This window comes from Felis catus, chromosome B2 (assembly GCF_018350175.1).
Source record: "Felis catus isolate Fca126 chromosome B2, F.catus_Fca126_mat1.0, whole genome shotgun sequence".
In the NCBI taxonomy this organism is placed as follows: domain Eukaryota; kingdom Metazoa; phylum Chordata; class Mammalia; order Carnivora; family Felidae; genus Felis; species Felis catus.
In genome coordinates, this window is record NC_058372.1 from 86,392,111 (window position 1) to 86,411,676 (window position 19,566).

At 36.5% G+C, this 19,566-nt stretch overlaps 1 long non-coding RNA gene across 8 annotated transcripts in view; it reads right to left on the reverse strand.

Moving 5' to 3' along the window:
* LOC109499783 overlaps positions 1 to 19,566 on the reverse strand; it is a 166,716-nt gene that overhangs the window by 141,192 nt on the left and 5,958 nt on the right. For 6 of the 8 annotated variants that reach the window (XR_006598060.1, XR_006598061.1, XR_006598059.1 and 3 more), the window contains exons 2-5: positions 12,944 to 13,005; positions 10,712 to 10,792; positions 9,107 to 9,219; positions 7,388 to 7,444 (exon numbers count right to left, since the gene is read on the reverse strand). This is a non-coding gene — a long non-coding RNA (uncharacterized LOC109499783). The remainder of the gene's footprint in view (positions 1 to 7,387; positions 7,445 to 9,106; positions 9,220 to 10,711; positions 10,793 to 12,943; positions 13,006 to 19,566) is intronic. The other 2 variants (XR_002742370.2, XR_006598065.1) reach the window with 1 other exon arrangement.

The following is a 19,566-nucleotide window of genomic DNA, read 5'->3' on the forward strand; positions in this document are numbered from 1 at the left end:
CTGCCATTCCTAAAGCACTCCTCATTTCCTCCTCTGCCCATTCTCTGAATTCCCATCAAAGAGCTAAAAATCATGACCTCAGACTTCCAGGGAAGATGGCAGAGTAGGAGGATCCTAAGGAGTTTTTCTTATGGTTTTAAGAAGAGAGGCATATTAAAAAAGCTGGGGTTTGTGTTGGCAGAGGATGGAAAAAGGATTTTGTGAAGGAATGTTGGTGACTGTGTGTGCTCTGTAAAATAAATTTTAATAAATGCAAGTAAATAAAGATTTGTACTCTTTCCAAATTATGTCAGGTTCTCATGCCTGGTTTATGAGAAATAGAATATGCCAGTACCAGGGAGTAAACTGAGGAACTTCAACCTAAGTGAAGAGTCAGAAGACTCCTCACTGAGGTTATGACATCTAAACTCAAATTTAAAGTTGAGTATCCAGAAGAAAGCAGAAATCTCAGGGGAAAGGATCACTTTAAGAGGCCCGAGAAAAAGTCTGCAAAGTACCTTAAATCAAGAAAAATAAATGTAGTCTTCTGAGGGATTCAGATATGTATCAATGAGTTTATTAGAAGGAAACTATGGTTTAGGAAGTGGTCAGGACATGATATACACATTAAGACATGCATTTTAACATAGCATATGGATTAGATTTGAGGCTGTCCCTAGAAAAGGACCTAGTACTTGGCTTTCTTAAAAAAAAAAAAAAAAAGCTTAGAACTACATGGAATTTCTCTACCTTGCATACTGTATAAGGACTAGATAAAAAGATATTGTTTATGGATAGTAAGATTCAATATTGTTCAAATATCAATTCTTCTCAACTTAATCTATAGATTAAATGCAATCTCAATCAAGATCCCAGAAAGATATTTTGTAGATATAGACAAACTGATTCCAAAGTTCATATAGAAAGGCAAAGACGTGGAGTAGCTAACACAATAATAAAGAAGCAGAAAAAAATCATAGAACTCACACTTCTCTATTTCAAGATTACCATATACTACCATAATCAAGACATTATCGTATTAGCTAAAGAATAGACACATAAATCAATAGAATAGAATAGAGAGACAAAAAATAGACTTACAAACACAGTAAACTGATTTTCAACAAAGGTGCAAGGGCAATTCAATGGAGAAAGCACAGCCTTTTCAACAAATAGTGTTGGAACATTTAGACATCCATATGCAAAATGGTGAACACAGACACAGACCTTTCACCTTTCACAAAGTTAACTCAAACTAGATCATAGATCTAAATGTAAATGCAAAATTATAACTTCATGAAGAAAATGAGAGGAAATCTATGTGACCTTGTGTTTGGTGATGAGTTTTGAGACACATTAAGTGCATGATCCATGAAAAAAAATTGATAAATTAGACTTTAATAAAATAAAAAAATTCTGGGCATCAAAGCATATAAACAACAAAGTGAAATGGCAACCCATGGTTAAAATGGTAAGTTTTATGTGTATTCTACCACAATTAAAAATAATTTTAAATTTAAAAACTTCTATGAAAGACATTGCTATAAGAATAAAAAGACAAGCCATAGACTCAGAGAAAATATTTGCAAAACATATATCTGATAAAGGACTTGCATCCAAAATCTACAGAGGATTCTGAAAACTCAACAATAAGAAAATCAACAACCTAATTTTTAAAAGAGCAAAAGAAAAACAAAGAGCAAAAGAAATGGATAGGCACCTCACCAAAGAATATATACAGATGGCAACTAAGCATATGAATAGATTCTCAATGGCATGTCACTAAGATGATGCAAATCAAAACAATGAAATGGCATTACATATTTTTATAAAGGCTAAAATTCAAAATACTTGAAATACCAATGACTGGCAAAGATGTGGAGCAACAGGAATTCTTATTCATTGCTTGTGGGAACACAAAACCCAATAGCCACTTTGGAAGACAGTTTGGAGGGTTCTTACAAAACTTACCAGAATCTTATCACATCGTCCTGCAATCCCTATCCTAGGATATTAACCCAACTGACTTGGAAACTAAGTCTTCACGGAAACTACAAAAACTCCAAACTAATTTGCAGACAGAAACCCTGCCTGGGCCATTAGTAGAAGGAATTATCCTTCACAATACAGAACCAAAGCCTTTATCTTGCACACAGATAACACCCAAATTCACAGTATCCATAAGGCACAGAGACCTTGAATAAGAAACTAGCATATAGGTCCCAAACTGGTTGACCCAACCGGGTCCTGCTAACAATGAAATGGCAACATGTAAAAATCCAAGAAATGTCCAGGCCTTTTAGAGATGAAACTCCCAATGGAGACAAGCTTAGGAAAAGCCATAAATGGAGAGCTCATACTTTATACTAAGGAAATAAAGATCAAACAGACAAGAAAGAGATTTTTAAAATACGTTTAAAATATTCATAGAGATCAAGGAATCAAGAGAATCCATGAAGAACAAAGATCATTTTATGAGGAAAAAAAAAAACACAGATGTATTTGAAAAGGAACCAAATGGAGATTCTGGAAATAAAAATGGTCAATGAAATTTTAAAAACTTTAATAGATAAGTTAAAGAGCAGGCCTACTAAGAGACCAAACCAAATCAGTTGAGAACTGAAAATGTCTGCTCTATTACTCCAGCAAAAAAGATGACTGCTTGAATAGGGCAGTGGCAGTGAGAGTAGAAATAAGTGGAGAAATTTAAGAAGAACTTTGAAAGCAGAATCAACAAGATTTGGTAATGAAGACTCCAGACTCCCAATATATTCCTTCCTGACTTAGAAGAGAAGCATTGTGGCTGTGGTTTGAGCTGATGTGGTAGCTTCTTCTTAATGCCTGGCCTGTGGTAAGCACTCACTGGTGCTGTTCATTGTGTTGTTGTTTTCATTTTATGATTATCACCATTAAAGTTGATAGGAACAGCTGAAAGGTAAAGAAGGAGGTGCTGAACCTCCTACTAAGGAACATGTTATTGCTTTCCCACTGTCCAAATATTTTATAGGAAAGCTTGGTGTTAGAGCTACTCTGCTTCAATCACATTGCAAAAAAAAAAAAAAAAATGAGTGGAATATGAAATAAACCAGATCGCTCAAAAACATATATCATTGTATGTAACCATGCACAACATGATTAAGAAAGCAACCCAAATCAGCACTGGAAAGACGGAATTACTAAGTCAGTGACACTGGCACAGCAGTGACAAAGAGCAATGACACACTATTATCACTTCACCATGCTGACACAATTTTAAAATTTAAAAAGCACATGGGAAAAAATTGTAACAAAATTAAAAAAGATGCAGTTTCAAAGATTTCTTTTAAAAATATGCAGAGAGGCACCCGGGTGGCTCAGTCAGTTAGGTGTTTGACTCTTGATTTTGGCTCATGTCAAGACCCCACGGTGTTGGGATCAAGCCCCAAGAGGGGCTCCACACTGAGTATGGAGTCTGGTTGGGATTCTCTCTCTTTCCCTCTGGCCCTCTTGTCTGGCGCTTACTCTTTCTCTCTCTTGGTCTCTAAAATACATTTTTTAAATTAAAAAATTTTAAATATGCAGATGTGGGTTTTCTGGAAAAATTTCTCATCAAAGTAAGAAATAACTTTTATGGGAATATGCAATCCTCAACAATGTGCAGTAAAAATAAGCACACTCTTACATTGCTGGAGGAATAATAATACATATAGCTTTAAAACCCTGTCAGCATGTTTTAAGAGGCCTAAGAACATTTATGCTTTTTAGTGTAATAATTAAAATCCCAAGAATTTACTCTAAGAAAACTGTAGAAATAGAGAAATACATGCATTGCAATGTTGTTTATAATAGCAAAAACACTGGACACAATCTAAGTAGTCAATCAAAAAGGAGGGGTTGTAATACATGGCATGGTTATTTTAGATTATTACATGGCCATAAAAACCTATTAATAAGCAGTTTTTAATAACTAATGTGCTGATTATTCTCCATTTGCTCCCCATTCTGCCAGATCCATTCTCTCCCATTCTCTTCCTTGATCTGTCCTTTGAGAAAATGACTAGTACAAACTGCATCATATAGATTCTTTGTCACTTTCGTTTCCACGGAGCTCCAGAAAAACATAATGTCTTTCCTTCACCCTTGGAACCCAATAGCTTCCTGTTGCTGCTAGCCTCTGATGCCCACCATCCCTTGTCCTTAATCCTAACCACACTTCTCTATAGAGCCGCTTCATGAAAGTCTCTTCGTTAAAACCTGAGTAAGTTTCCTATCCAGAGATGAGATATATGTGAACTCTTACATCATAAAACTGCATAGTCTGTATGATCTAATTTGAAAATACATAGAAACACTTGTTAAGAAACACACAAACGTGGAGACAAGCTTCTTCTGAGAAGTATGAATAAGACACATTTCTTTCATTTGTTTTCTACTCCCCAAATTTTTTACAATAAATAATGTATAATTTATTAAATGCAATTATTATTAAATTACATATAATTCTTTTATGATAGAGTAACAACTCTAAAAATTAGATGAACATATTTTAAATATACCTCTTCTTTTTAAGAGTGAATGAAGTTGGCTTTTTTTGACCTTCAAAAGATTTTCAAGAGGTCACTGTTCTTTTATAGAAGGATTCCAAGTCCTGTTGTCCATATCAAAATAAATATTTTTGCCAGAAATTGTTCTTACTTTTCACTTTTGACTGAGGCCTTTTTATTCTTAAAAGGGTAAGATGTGGCATCTAATTTTGTCTCTGCTTCTTTGGGGAGAGGAACTTTAGTATATTGCTACTAAAGACATTTTCATCACATCTAACCCGGCAAGCTTCCCTGTATTCTTCACTTTCTTGGTGTTTAGAGAGCTCAATTAATGTACTTCTGCTAACTTTGTTGTTGCTGTTGCTGTTGTTACTCACTTCCTTGCTAGGAAGATGGGGTGAAGTTTCTGACTGGAAGCATAAGAAGAATAACTAGATATCCTCTATCCTCCTGTGTCTCTCAAAGCCAGTCCCCTGCAGAGACCATGCATCTTCCTTCACTCTTTCATGCTGGAAGTGGTACAGCAGTCAGCTCTGGTGAGTGTGGTGAAATGAGATCTACCCCAAGTCCAGTGCTTTCTGTAAATGGATGAGGTTGCCCAAATCCTTGGATCCTGGTGGCAGGCCCATTTGGCTAATGGACCTAGAGCCACAATCTGCACCCTGACCTCTAGCAGTGACAAAGGCGATATCTTGCCTGACATATTTACTCATTTGTTTCATTTCTCCAATCATTTAGTAATTATGTGGGAAAGAGAGACGTTATTTGTTGGTGGCCTACTCAGAAACTGCAAGACATACTTTTGTTTTACAATTATAAGTATATACATACCACTTTGACTTGACAATAAAGCCTTCTGGTTGGTTTGAGTTTTGCTATATGTTGTTGTAACTTGGATGCCAAAGGGCTTCACACCATTCTTAATTTTTTTTTAATTTTTTTTTCAACGTTTATTTATTTTTGGGACACAGAGAGACAGAGCATGAACGGGGGAGGGGCAGAGAGAGAGGGAGACACAGAATCGGAAACAGGCTCCAGGCTCCGAGCCATCAGCCCAGAGCCCGACGCGGGGCTCGAACTCACAGAGGGCGAGATCGTGACCTGGCTGAAGTCGGACGCTCAACCGACTGCGCCACCCAGGCGCCCCCTTAATTTTTTTTTTTAATGTTTATTTCTGAGGGAGAGAGAGAGAGAGAGCAAGTAGGGGAGGGGCAGAGAGAGAGGGAGACACAGAATCCAAAGCAGGCCCCAGGCTCTGAGCTGTCAGCACAGAGCCCAACTCAGGCTCGAACCCACAAACCGTGAGAATATGACCTCAGCTAAAGGCGGACGCTTAACTGACTGCGCCACACAGGGGCCCCGGGCCTCACACCATTCTTAAACAGTCCATTCTTAAAAACAGTCCATTCTTAAATGAGTAAACAGTAATTTCTTAGAGAATCCAGAAGGTCAAACAGCAGAAACTAAAAATAAAAATAAAAAATAGAGTTTAGGGGCGCCTGGGTGGCGCAGTCGGTTAAGCGTCCGACTTCGGCCAGGTCACGATCTCGCGGTCCGTGAGTTCGAGCCCCGCGTTGGGCTCTGGGCTGATGGCTCAGAGCCTGGATCCTGTTTCCGATTCTGTGTCTCCCTCTCTCTCTGCCCCTCCCCCGTTCATGCTCTGTCTCTCTCTGTCCCAAAAATAAATAAATGTTGAAAAAAAAAATTTATAAAAAAAAAAAATAGAGTTTAGATCCTTTGGGGAGCTGGTAACTCCCATACATCAAGAGTAGGAATGCAGGGGCACCTGGCTGGCTCAGTCGGTTAAGTGTCTGACTTCGGCTCAGGTCATGATTTCACAGTTCGTGGGTTTAAGCCCTGCGTCTGGCTCTGTGCTGACAGCTCAGAGCCTGGAGCCTGTTTCGGATTCTGTGTCTCCCTCTCGCTCTGCCCCTCCCCTGTTCACGCTGTGTCGCTGTCTCAAGAATAAATAAACATTAAAAAAAATTTTTTTTCTTAAAATTTTTTTTTAACATTTATTTATTTTTGGGACAGAAAGACACAGAGCATGAACGGGGGAGGGGCAGAGCGAGAGGGAGACACAGAATCGGAAGCAGGCTCCAAGCCATCAGCCCAGGGCCCGAAGCGGGGCTCGAACTCACCAACCGCGAGATCGTGACCTGAGCTGAAGTCAGATGCTTAACCGACTGAGCCACCCAGGCGCCCCAAAAAAATAAAAAAAAAAAAAAAGAGTAGGAATGCAGTTACTCAGCTGTATGCAGATGTTCCCTTTCCTCTTATCCTTTTAGCCCTGGAATCCCAAAAATGTTGGCAAAATAAGTATTCTATATTATTCTTTTTAAAACTTTATTTTCTGACACAACTCAATAATACAACACATAGGAGTTAGGCAATCAGGCCACCCTAAAAAAACAACAGATATTTCTTGTAAATATCAAGATAGCAAATCAGAGGCATTATTGCCTTTTTAGTTCCCCATATCTTAAGCATTAGTCATTCAAATGTCAAAATCTTTTATAAGTATTTCTATTAATTCCACTTGAATAGATCTTCATTTAATGAGCCACTGTGCACCCTTATTTTCGTCTTAAATAAAATGATTTTAATGAAATAATTTTGTGTCAATTTAGATTTTATTGTTGCTATTATTAATACTATGTTTTAATGTTATATTCATTGTGTGATCTGTTAATAAAAATCTGCTAAAGGCAATCCATTTGTTTCAGAGTTCATGAAAAACTGGTATATTCTGGTTACAATTTGGCAGCAAGAGATCATTTAGCAAGGACATACTTTACACCATATGATGAAGCATGATCATTCTGCTTGAGTGGAATGGATGAAAGATTGTTCATTAATCCTACAAAAATGTATTAAGTACTTACCATGTGTCAAGTACTGTGCTCCTTACTGGGGACAAATTGTCTCTGCTTTAATGGTCCCTAAAAGAAAAATTATACAAATGATGTACATTAATAGATGATCACACAAATAATTATATAATGATAGATTATGAAGCATACAATAAATAAAAATTTATATTGTGACCAGGATTGTCAGGAAAATGTAAGGAAATTTGATAGATAGGTTAAATAAACTCTTTGCCCTATAGTTAATAAAAGTTTTTAGCCTCTAAAATGTACTTCTTGCCTCTAAATTGAATCAATATAGGAACTTGGAATTTTTATAATCAACTCTTTAAAATTCTTTAAAATTCATCCAAAGACAATTATATGAGAAAAACAGTTTTGTCAATGTTATAGACATTATGATCCAGATATCAGGACACCAGACCTGCATATATGACCCTTCCTAAACTCCAATGGGAGCCTTAGGAAAGTAACTTTGCCTCTGTGGACCCCAGTTGCTTGTCTTGCAAAATGAAGTATTGGCCAGGTTATCCTGAGAACCAAACCAATCTAAATTCTCTGGTCTATAATTTAAGAGAAATATTCTCTATGACTACGGAATAAGTTTGTGCCTGTCATATAGAAATTACCTGTCATAAACAAGCTATAAGAATTTGATGTTAAGTGAAAATACAGAATTGGATCCCTTTAGTACTTTATTAATATATTACTGTGTAGACATACTACATAAGGTAAAAATAACAATTGCTTCCTGTTGTGAATATAGCATCTGATTTTCCCAGTATATAGTTTCCCACAGGTGCATCTGTTCTCTAAGGGAAGTTGGGGTGACACATACTAAATAATGACCAGCTCAATTATATTGATTTATATATAAATAGTAGCCAACCCAGATTTTTCTCTTCCCCCAGAATAATGTAATAACCTGCTATACATACTTGTGGAAACACTCCATTTCCTCAAAATACAAAGAACATTTGTAACTACCTATTTAATGTCTTTCTTCTCCACTAGACACGGTATCTTATTCACTGCTGCATTAACTTTTGACGCATTAACAACCAACCAAACCTAGAGTCTTAAAAAAACAAATCTATTTCTTCTTCCCCATTTTGTGTTGACTACAGCTTGACCCAACTGGACCCAGCTGGGCTTAGCTAAGCATAACTCTAGGCTGCATAAGTTTGTATCTGCTCCACATATTGCTCATTCTGGAACCAAGGCTGAAGAAACACTGACATCATGCAGTATAGTTTAATGGAAAATGACAATAATGCAAGAAGAGAGGTGCCTGGGTGGCTCAGTTGGTTAAGCGTCTGACTGAAGCTCAGGTCATGATCTACTGTCCTGTGAGTTCAAGCCCCCTGTCAGGCTGTGTGCTAACAGTTCAGAGCCTGGAGCCTGCTTGGGACTCCATGTCTCCCTCTCTCTCTCTGACCCTCCCCTGCTCATGCTCTGTCTCTCTCAAAATTAATTAATTAATTAATTAATTAATTAAACATTAAAAATGTTTTAAAAAGCAATAAAGCAAGAGGAAATAAATGGATGGTGGATTCCTAAGCCTTATTTAAGAATGGTCACACAGTTGTTCCCGCCCTCATTTCATTGGTCAAAGCAATCACAGGGACAAGTGCAAAATCAATAGAATGGTGAAGTATACTCTCCTCCATGACAGGGAAAGGAAGATGAATTAGTGAACAGTAATGAAGTCTGTAACAGCTGCCCTACACTTACCACTTAACATAGTCCATGGCACATAGTGGATGTTTAACCTTTTTGAGGAATTCATAAAATTGTATAATATGTCATCCATCTTCCCAAATAAGTCCATATTCTCTTGTCTTTCTCTGTAATACAAATATATTTTCCCTCCATGTTAGAAACGTTAATACTTTAATTTTTCCCAGATTCAGTATGGCCCAGGAAACAGTTTGTCATCATATCCCTAGTTCCAAGTTCACTGGCTTTCATATAGTCAATGTTCAACAAGTATTTTTTTAGATGAACAAAAAATAATAATAATAATAATAATAAAGGAATGAATGAGTCCGTAAGCCAAATGCTAGATGTGGGGGGGGGGGGGGGGATTGTTGTTGTTTTTGAGGAGATTTTTTTGTTGTTCATTTACACATAATAAAGCTAAATCTGACTTCTAGTAAGTGTTAAATCCTAAGGTGTTCTAGCATTACTTTCCATATAAATTTAGAGAGTACTCCTTTTTGTGAACTCTATTTAAGTGTTATGGTATGCTACTTAGAATTAGTTTTGAAAGTTAAATATACTCCTACTGAGATTATATGGGCACATGGAAATGGTCTTAAAGACCAATGAATTTCAACCCTCATACTTTAAGGATGATTATCGTTATCTTTAATTTATTATTCACTATCTCATGAAGGTATTTTGTTTGGATGTATTTGTCATTACTTTTCATTAAAAATGCTTTCATGTATCTATTATACCCAAACCTCTGATATACATGATATATAAGAAACAGTTTCTTTTATTCAGGTTTTTCTATCTGCTTGAGTAGATATGCTATGTTTCAAGACAGCTACAGTAATATTTGTGAGTACCAAATAAGTAAAACATACCCACAGGAATTTAGATAAAAGAGATAAGGTCCTACAAGAATGATTAAGAAAATCTCATGGAAGAAATACAATTTAATTGAACCTAAGAAAATGAGTAGGATCTCCATAAGTGAATTAGAGAGGGAGGATATTTTCAGGAGAAAGAATATAATAAATAAAAAAGCAAAAGGTATAATTCAGCAACATCAAGAAAGTCAGAGTTAAAGCTGTGTAGGGAGATAACTAAAGATAAGGCTGGAAAAATAAGTAGAGAACAGATTGTGAATGAAGACGTAAAATGGTGAACTAAGGATTATCAATTTCATTTTGTAAGCATTGTAGAGCCAATGAAGTTTTTTCACGAGGGAATGTACCACAATGAGTGTATTTTTAGGATTATTAATTTGGCAATAATATAGACAATGGATTCGGTGAAGAGTATCACAGAGGCAACTTAGGAGAATGTTTCCATCACTGAGGTATGAAGTAATCACACATAAATGAAGGTGGATGGCTGTAATGTAAGAAAGGACTACAGAGTGAGTACAAAGTCAGATGTACTGGGACTGAAACAAAGAGCTGTATGGCATAGTTTCATTGATGGCCTTGGAATTCAGATCAGAGAACACTGGGGCCAAAGTACTGAAAGAACATCAAGTTGGGCTTAGATCTAGAATCTGAAAATGGAAACAAGGTCAAGAGCAAGGGTTAGTTACTTCTGAGATAAGCATAATTCCTAAAATATGAACAAATCCAAGAGACATACCTTAGGGGCAGACTATGAGTATTATTAGCCAAAGTCCAAACTGAATAGGGCAACTGGATTGTGGATTTCAGACAAGAGAGGCTATACATTCATTAAAAAAAAAAAACAGTTAATATTGGACAGAATTTATTAAGTGAATAAACTAATATTGATTCTTCTAGCCCAAACCTAAATTTTCCCCCCACTGGAGAGTATGAAAAATTCAAAATAGTGTTTGTAGAAGTAATGGAATGGTAACATTTGATGTTGCCATGCAGCACAGCCTGAATATAGACAGTCCATGCACCTGAGTACTAGGATTCGAAGCAGAAGGGACAAGATGGTGGTAATTCATTTCAGGGAGATGAAATTTACATGGTTCATGTTGAAACTTAACTTATGAATTCTTATCAAGTAAAGAATAATTTATATGGTCTTTGACAGCCAGCCATGTATTCTTAATCAAAGAAAGGCGTGTTCCATATTGTTAATGTTATTCAGATTATGCAATCTTGAATTTTCCCATTATTACACTAGCAATTTTTTCTGTGGTAAGATTTCTAACATGAAGTAACAAACATGCCAATAAGCCTATATACACAGAGAAACAGAGGGAAGAGTGCTGGAGTGGTATAGCAGAAGGGGGGGGGGGAGCAGAGAGATAGAAAAAAAAGCAAGAGGAGGGGTTGGGGGAGGAAGAAGAGGGAGAAGAAGAGGAGAAGGAGAAGATGAAGAAGAAGAGGAAGATGAAGGAGAAAAAGAGAGATGGGAAGAAAGAACTTTTGTATTAGGTTAAGCTGAAATCATTAATCAAGATATAATAAAAGCACAATTTACAAATATAAATTTGTAAAATTTATATTTTATGTATATAAATGTATACAAATGTATATATGTATATGTATATAAATGTATACAAAATGTATATTGTACAATATATACAATATATATTGTATAGATACAATGTATATTGTACAATATATACAATATATATTGTATAGATATATACAATATATATATATATACAATATATATATATATATATATATATATATACAATATATCTAAGATATAGTTCCTTCCCAAAATATTTTTAAAAATATTTTCATTGCTTACGGATTATGATTTCACCACGTAATATTATCAAGTGATGAACTTTTTCATCTACAAGTTTGTTCATTTGTTGTATGATTCATAGCCCCAATACACAGAAGCCTGACTGCTATGTCACTGAAGGGGAGACTTGAGATGCAGCCCTGTGCCTTTGTTCCTTGAAAACTTGTCAGTAGATACCGAAAAAAATCATATATGTTCTACTTGCCTCTAGGTACCAGGATACCAAAAATAAGATTTCTTCTTGTTTGTAAACTAAAAGTTTTTCAGTGTAGAATATGTAATGACACAAGAGTTCAGTGGCAAGAGAAACCATTTATTATTAATGATCGCAGAACTACCAAAACAATAAAATATAACAAGGGCAGTAGGTTTCAAATATGTGGCCAACTACCAGATGTTTAATGCAGATGAAAGCAACATAGTATGTCTGTGGTCACCGTCAATAACACATTTCTCTGAAATAAAACTTTCATTCGCCTCTCATTCTCTACACATACCCAACCTCCAAAACACTTTTTACTTATAATCATTTCTACTATTTGGAGTCCTTCTGTCAAGTTTCTAATTCTATAAATCTCTTCCACCTTGATCTCTCTTTTGGTTTTGCTTTTTCCAAATGTGGGTAAGAGAGGTTGTGTGTAAGAAAGAAAAGTACAAAATGCACCAATTTCAAGATTGAATTGTTGCTTTCTTGCCTCTCCACCCCAACCTTAAAGCTCACCAGCAGCATTAATGCTCCACGATTAGGAGACAACAGCAAAAACGTAGCGAATATGAATTGGAAGTCAAGGGAGAAAAATCTAATGAACTCTGCCCAATTGAAACTGTCATCTCCTAAAACAGTCATGAGAGTTGGAATCTCCTGTGGAATTTCATAAAAATAAATATTCTTTGGGAACTACTCCCACAGAGATTCTGATTCAGTACGTCTGGTGAAAGGCCAGAAATGTACATTTTTAACATGCTCTCCAGGTGAAACAGATGGATGGTCCTACACATTGCAATAATTATTCTAGAAATTGCAGGAATAAATACTTCTCATTCCTCATTTGACTAACAAAGAATAATTGATAGTGGAATTGATAGTGATGGAGACATAGGGAACAAAGGTCCAGGTAATTATAAAATTTACAGTACCTGAGAGGACAACACAAAGCCAAAATTAGACCTTGTCCTTTGACTTTAGGGTTTCAGATTTCCTGAAAAGTAAGAGAAAGATAGATTGGATCGTGGGAGCTAAAAAACCACACTCCTGTCAGGTTGCTGCCATATATACTAAAATACAATTGATCCCATTCATTCTCATTTTGAGCCCACAACTGCATACTTTTCCAGTTCTTTCACTATTTTTACCATGTACTAATTTACCATCTCTTTCAAACCCAATTCCTTGGTCACCCTTACCTCTAGGTCCATAAGTTTCACTGTCTTCCTTAAATTCCAGCCTCAAAGTCCTTCATTTCACCACGCCTATTGTCAACACCTTCAGATACATGACATTGTTGCCCACATTATGTGCTTTTACTAAATCCCTAAGCTAAGATGAACCCAGTCCTGGCGTCTAGTTCTCTCCCTCCACTGATCACCACTGAAGAAAAACTACACAGTCATGCATATTGATACTATTACAATATATGATTTTTCCCCTCAACTGGGCTTTTAACCCCACAGCAATCCTTTTATATATTTCTAATCAGTGCTGACTCTATTTCCCCACAATAGCTATACTAAATCTTCATCGGTTTGTTTGAAGGCACTATTAATTTTCCCAATGCAAAAAATAAAATCCATCACACATGAGCTACTTTAACGTTCCATTGCACTATCTGTAAATGCCCATGTCTGCCTCTCTACCAAATACTTACACCTGTATCCATAGCTGTGCTCCTCTTTACCCTATTCCCTCCTATCCCAGAAAAATAAGTGCTTCTAAACAAAGCTAACAAATCTATCCTATCTTCTCCAAAGAGCTGTCATTAATTTTACCTTTTTGATCCTTATCCACTTTCTTCATTCTTTTTTCTTAATATTTTCATGACTATCCCATATTTTTTAAAACACTCACCTAATTTGCATTTCTCCCTAAAACAATCCCTCCTCATTCTCTTACCTTTTATTGGAACTCATAAAATGAGGATTTAAGCTATTTTTTTTTTACATCTTCCATTCATTCTTTAACTCTCTACATTCTGCCTTACTACTCCCATTACTGCTCAATCTTTTTACTCAAGTTGACATTGCTAACATCAGCAATGACCTCCTCATTTACAAATCCAGGGAATGCTTCTCATTACCTATCCCATTTAACTCTGGCACTGACATCTTCTGCTTTTGTGCACTCTTCCTTTGGGCTCTGTCATAGCATTCTCCCTAGTTTTCCTTTCATTTGGCTGCCCCTTTCCTAGACTTGTGGACATGAGCTTTGTAGTCAGACTATTTCCACCATTTACTAACTATGTGACCTCTCTGACCATAGCTCCCCCCCCCCACATAAAAGGGAGATGATAATAACATATACTTCTTAAGGTGGCCATGAGAATTAAATGACAAATGTGTTATAAATACTTAACGCAATGTCTGAGGAATAGTAATGTGGTACAGTGATTGGTAGACAATGTGGTGTTGATCCATACGTTGTATAGTTGTTATTGATATTAATACTATTGTTATTGTAACTACTCCTTATGTCAAAATTTTTCCACATGAATCCTTTTTTGTGTTTGTTAAAATAAACATTTCTGGGCTTTACCCGAAACCTAACAAATTGGACTCTTTGGAATAGATCCCAGTAATATGTATTTTAAGAGGGTCCTTGGGTGGCTTTTCTGCTTATTAAAGTTGGAGATCCACTGTATTATTTCCTTCTGTTAGTGGGGACCTTGGTATCAGACAGACTGGAGATCAAGTTTAAGGATAAAAACTTGAGTAAATTACTTCCTTCTTAACTTTAGTTTTCATGACTATAAATGTAGCTTAGTACCAGCAACTACATAGACTTGTTGAGAAGAGAAACTTGATAGTGTGTATAAATGGTCTACCACACTACTCTTTATATGACCACTCAACAAATATTTATACTATACCCCATTTTCATCTTCTGTCAAAAGGTGAAAATAGCATGAATGTGATATAAAGAATAAATCCTCTCCCACCCTGTATACCTACCCTCCAGGATGTATCTGTGTAAGTCTCTAATGATAGAGTTTTAGTTGCCTTATTTACTGGGAAGTCCAGTAAGTGTGACAGTAAATTAGAAGGCAATAGAGCAGAGAAAAAGTGTAAGTATGGCAGTAACTTAGAGCCAATAGACCAGGAAAAATGGAATGAAGTTAGAGTGTCAGGTATTATGAAATAAATTTAAAGTAAACCAGGCATTTTGGCAGGTAGGTCCCATCCAACAATGAATATTGTTCATGTGTCAAAATCTCCAGCACAATCAGTATTATGTTTGCTAACATAGGAAATCCAAAGAGTTCTAGATTTGACCTCTCCCACAAGGACCTAATTAATATCTAATTGGCTTAGAAGACTAAAACACATGAAAAATAAGATGCAAATGTAAGACATATTTTTCTATTGAATTAACATATAATAAGCACTTATATATATATAAAGTCATACTATTTGCTAGAGGTGATTCAGTTGCTTAACCATATTACAAACAAGTAGTCAAGAATGATAATCTGTATAGATAATATAATATTGATAACATAGATAATATAAGTGGGTTAATATGGAAACAGCCCCTCTCAAGTTTCCATATTAGAATTTCTGTAGTACGACCCTTTTTTAAGTTTATTTATTTATTTTTGAGAGAGAGAGAGAGTGCAAGTGGAGGAGGGGAAGAGGGAGAGAGGGAGAGAGAGAATCCCAAGCAGGCCCCACACTGCCCGTGCAGAGCCTGACACAGGGCTCAATCCCACAAACCATGAGATCATGACCTGAGCAAAATCAAGAGTTGGATGCTTAACCAGCTGAGCCACCTAGGCACACCTGTAGTACCACACTTTTAAATTCTCTTCCAGTTTAATTGTTCTGGGTTTGGGGGGGAAGTCTTTGTATGACTAAGTATGAAATTAAGTGTATTAATTTCTCCTTTCAGTTGTGAAAGAGAAGAAACATTGCTGAAATAATCATGGACTGCTCCATGGAAAAATCAGGAACTGAGCTGGGACCTGAAATAAGGCTTGGAAAGCTGAAAAAGAAGACAGGACTGCACTCAGACCAAGGAAACATTAGCAAAGGGAGGGGGTTAAGAATGAATATGGTATGTCCATGGAATAATAAGAAGGCCAGTAGGACTTCAACAGTTCCCTAAAGTCATGTTACATGGAGAGGATGTGAGTGGATATGGAGAGACTCAGAAGCCTGACAAGGAATGTAGATTTGCTTCTATGGAAATAGGGTCACTTTTTAAAAAATGAAGACGAAACAATGAATAATATTATTCTGTTAGTCATGTCCATTGACTCCACAACTGGCCACCTGCAGTTAACACAGTCAAAGCCAAATGCTAGGCATTGCAGGAAATAAAATTGAATAAGACATAGTACACTGCTCTCAATGCCACTGAAAAATTAGGACATAAGATAATGACAAAAACAATTATAATCACAGCAGAATATAAATGCTACCAGAGAGACACATGATATTACTATGAGAGGAAGTAGGCAGCTTATGAATAGCAGTAACTCATGATATTTGAATGGGACCTTGAAGGATAGGTGTTATGTAGGTAAAGATAAGAATAGAGAATTTCTGGGAGGAAAATAGTATTAGAAGAAGCTGCTCATTTCAACAAGCATCGCCTGCCCACTGTGTTCCAGGTCCTGGATTGATACTGGGGTACAAAGTAGCATCATAACCTCTGCTCTTAATTGCATAACACAGACGAGAGAGCACTTGTTCTCAGGGACATTTGGGGAGTTCCATTCATGCAAAGCCTTTATATATGAGGAAGTAATGGAATGAAACTGGGAAGACAAATTGAACCAATATACTAATGAAAGTCTTAAATGCCAGGTTATGGTTGCATTGGAAATCTGTTGCTATAGTTTTTACCAGGGGAGGGGAATTATGAGAATTATATTTTGGGCAGTGTAAGCTGGGAGGAATGCATAGAATAGATTTTAAAGGAAGAGATTTTAAAACCAGGAGGCTATTATTACACTAATAAAGTATGGAGTGATAATAGCCTGGGATAGCTGGTGACAGCAGAGTATACCAAGAATATGTTAATGTTCTAGTCATTTGCTAAGAGTTTCCCTGAATAATCTCACAAAATCCCTGTTACAGGTGCTTTTATTACTTCCTATTGACAGATGAGTAAACTGAGCACAAAGACATTACAGAACATGCCCATGTTCCACAAATTCAAAATGATGAAGCATAGGCCATCTCCAGAAATTGCACTTTTTAACCACTGGCTATGGAGTCAAAAACACATCTAAATTTTGAACTTGCACATCTAAGTAAAAAATAGCTCAATTAACAAATACAAGGAGGTTTTAAATACTTTTTTCACTGAAAAACTTTACCAGCTTAAAAAAAAGTTGTATCATCCCTCTCCTAAATCAGACTCACTGAAAGCTTTAGTGGTTTTCAAATTCAATAATAGAATTTTAATAGCAGAATATATCTCAGAGAGTATTTACTCCAACCTCACAACTTTACAGAAAAGGGAACTAAGACCAAGATTAAGGAAATTGCCCAAAGTCAAAAAGCTAGCTAGAGATCAAACACACATTAAAACCCATACCATCTATTTCTGGCCTACTATAATACAGCACTCTGATGTTATCATATAGAAAAGAATACAACGCTTCTGTTATGTTTTTCATAGCAAATATATGGATGACCCCAACACCGAGCATAAAGGGAGAGTAGTTTTTAGTATACATTCCAGAAATATATATATATATATAATTGATTGCATAACTACTCACTCAAAATCACAACAATAAATTGTATTAACAATTAAGCCCATTTTTCATTTTAACAGTTTTAACAGATAAATTTATCTACAACAGTGGATTTTCAGGCAATGATGTCAAGTAGGTCTACTTTCATATCATAATAAATATTTAGTGAGCAAATAAATGAAAATCCATATGCTAATTGTTAACTCTCACAGTGATAAAGAAACACCAGGATTTGTTGGTGTTTTTGGTGTTGTTTTGGGTGGTTTTGGGGGGTGGGGTGGAGAGAAGGTAGAGGGAACCAGGTGTCCAAGTTTGAAATGCATTGTTGTCTTGAGTGTACATCTTTCCAGAAGAACTCTGACTTCCTTTTTTTTTCTTTTTTTGGCTCATTACCAGGTGTTTCCCTTTGCAGCACAGCACCAGAGTCGAGCATGGATAGTATAAGCATGGCCAGACCAATTTGCTCTCATTTATTTTGAGCCATTGCCAGACTCAGAGAAAAAGAACAAAAGGAAGCATATCCTTTTCATGTCTTTTTAAATTGAATGGTCTTCCATGAAATATCTTCATACTATTAAATATGTTAGAGAATGTCCTACATTGATGTAGGCCCAAAATACCTCAGAGAACTCTGTGAGTTCAAGGTTAATGGAATGTGCCAAGAGGGCTACCATACAAGCAGAGAGACCACACTGGGGGGCTCACAGAGTAATGGTGCAGGTTTCTCCGTCAGGAACAAGACAAGCCTAAATAACAACTGGAAATATTCTGTTAGTTTTCTCCCTATGGTCCTCCCTAGCCACAGGTTAGAAAAAGAAAAATAAAAGGAGTTCGAAGTAAGAAGAAATTATAAACCAGGAAGGTTGTAAAGAGAAGCTTGATTCACTTCACATTCATTGGCTGAGCAATTGATTAAAGACGAATGCATAAATCACACAGAGTTCATGTCACCGGATAGAATAAGGAAGAAAGAGATAAAAGAAGCATACGTCTAAGTGGGGTGGAATGAAGGGGGGGAAAGAAGAGAGGAAAGCAAATAAAAATTTAAAAAGCAAAGAAGGAGAAAAGAAAATGAAAAAAATTAAGCTGACAGGAAGGAACATATGAAATGCAGCTGTGATGCTCATTTGCTCCTCTTTTAAAATGTAAATTACTTCTGATTTTGAAGTCAAGGTCTTGATATTTTCCTGTGGAAATATAGCCATGTACACTTTAAACAGTCTCTTCTACAAAAGAGACAAAATTAGGAGACAGAATGTAGTTTTACTATAAGGAATTAAGAAACAGTCCAAAAAACCTAAAGGCATTTCGGTATAAGTTGTCTGCAATAGACAACAGCTTTAAAAACCTCCAAATTTCCGAGCCTGATGCGGGCACAAAGAGAGCCTGGGACTTGGTTGCCTGGCAACCGCGCTCTTCACAGGCAGCTGGAGTAAAAGAAACCGCCTGGTGCCAAATGGCCTTTCACCTGCTTCGTTAAAGGGAAATCAAAGTGAGAGCGTCACTTCGCGAGGGCCCAAGCGCCCCTTGGGAAACAGAGGCCAAAGTAGCCCTCTTCTAGCTTCATTTTGTTTGGGGAGTCATTTGATGAGGGTTTTCTAATGCCTCAGTAATCAGGGGCGCTTAGTCTCTCCTTGCCCCCTCCTCTGGGCACCACCCTGCATATAAAGGCGGTAAGCTTGGAGCTCTGATGGTGTAGACAAGGCAAAGCAATCGTTTTAAACGGTTTGCTCCAAATTGATAAACTCCGAAAATTAGGAAAAAGGCTTGTAACTCCTTTAGTGATGACCTTTCAAGAACATCTCCCCAGTTCTTCATTAGATTTGCTTCCTGATAATA